Here is a 1,876-nt window from a genome sequence, read left to right on the forward strand (position 1 = left end):
GTTAGAACGACTGAGAGCAGCAGCGCAGAGGGTTGCAGCCCGGAGTTTGCCTACTCAGCATCCAGCCAGGGTTCTAGGGGCCTTCCTGGAGGGGGAAGGGGTGGGAGACAGCAATGAGGCTTGGGCAGAATTCAGGCCAGAGGTGGGGTACTTGGGCCAGGGTGGGGCAGTGTGGGGGACACTACTAAAGGTAGGGTTCTCTTAGGAGGGGCAAGTTTGGGGGTTCAGGGGAGGTGATTAAGTTGTTTTTCATATTCTTTTAAGGAACCTTCTGAAGAACAGAAATTAGGAAGGTACTTCCCCAGCTTTGGAGTCATTCCCTCCCTCTGGCCAGGCCAAATGTGCCTGCCTGCCCTGCCTTCCGAACTGATGTTGAGTGAATGAATGATGGGGTGGAGACAGCTCACAGCAGCTGACCGCCCTGTCAGGGCAGTAGCCTCCGCCCCCATTTCTTGGGGAGCCCTGAGCATTGAGCTGCCTCCCGCTCTTCCAGCCGTATCCAGGGCTTACTGAGAAACACCCTGGGGAGGGGCTTGGACGAACTGCTCCAACAGCCTCCAGGAGGCACCACCAGGAGGCATGCACCTATGCGGAGGGCACTGGGTATTCAGCACCCTCCCTCCCCACATGGTGATACAAGGGAAAGGTGTTTCCCAAGCAGGCAGAATCTGGTTTGCAAAGGCTCTTTGGCCTTTGCGAGCCAGCAGTTTTGGCAAGCTGAAAGCTTTCATCCCACTCCCAACCTGACCCCCTCCCCTGCATCCGGGAGCCCCTCCCCCAGCTGCCCAAGGTCTCCCTGGGGTACTCATGCTCTGGGGAGGGGAGAAGAGGGACGGAACCTACCCAGCAGTGCCCTTCGGAGACGCACTTGCATCTTGTATTTAGAAAACCACTCCTTGTTCAAAAAAAGGGGGGGAAGTCAATGGGTCACTAGAACATGGGTCATAATGGGTCCCCGAGGGTCAGGATGGTCGGTGGCTGGTGGCAGGGGCCTGACTCTTGGCTGCTGGCTGTAATCACCAGCCCTGGGAAGGGTCGGGAATCATGGGGCCCTGGGTCCACGAGGGAGAGCAAGGTCCTGACCCCCTTGACTAGGGGTGACAGTGATCTCCACTGTGCATGGAGAGCCACACCTGGCACCAAGACCACCACCAGATCTCACAAGCTCTAAAATCCATACAAACATTTATTCTGCCCCTGCCTGGGGGTGGGGAAAGGGGTCTTGGAAGTGGGGGCTGTGGGGCTTTACAGACAGCCCCCAGGGGAGGGCGGGGCTCTGGCGGGAAGACAGTGTCCAGAGGCCAGTAGGCCCTAGGGCGTCCAGAAGGCGAGGCCTGGGGGGCTGATAGAGGGGCTGGATTGGTTCCCAGAAGCCCCAGGGTCCAGGTAGGCTGGGGAGGCCAGATCCCACGGTCCAGGCCCAGGCTAGGTGGAACTCCCAGGTCCTGGTGGCCTTTGGGGCGCCGGCTGCACTCCCAGCTCCACCCCCACCCCCGAGGAGGGAAGGCAGCACCGGGGTCTTGCTCCTCTGGGTGGGGAAGACAACTGTCAAGTCATCAGGTTTAAATTCAAAATAATAAAAATAACAATACAAAATAAAAAGACAAACCCCTGTCACAAACAAACCCTTGACAAGCCTGCCACCCCCGCACCCTCCACCCACAAGAAGGGGTACCAGCAGGGCCTGTGGGGGTGGCAGGCCGGCCCCGCCCATAGAATCAGCAGCAGTCTCAGAGGACAGAGGTCAGGGGCAGAGGCGCGGACGGGCAGGGGCGTGGAGGGCATCAGGGCTCCGGGGTCGGTCTCGGCGCTGGGCTCTCTGCTGCCGGCTCATCTGGTTCTCTCGATTTTCCGTGTCTCGGCGACGTGGACAGGG

Source organism: Giraffa tippelskirchi, chromosome 6 (assembly GCF_054371585.1).
Source record: "Giraffa tippelskirchi isolate mGirTip1 chromosome 6, T2T-mGirTip1v1.2.pri, whole genome shotgun sequence".
Taxonomy (NCBI): domain Eukaryota; kingdom Metazoa; phylum Chordata; class Mammalia; order Artiodactyla; family Giraffidae; genus Giraffa; species Giraffa tippelskirchi.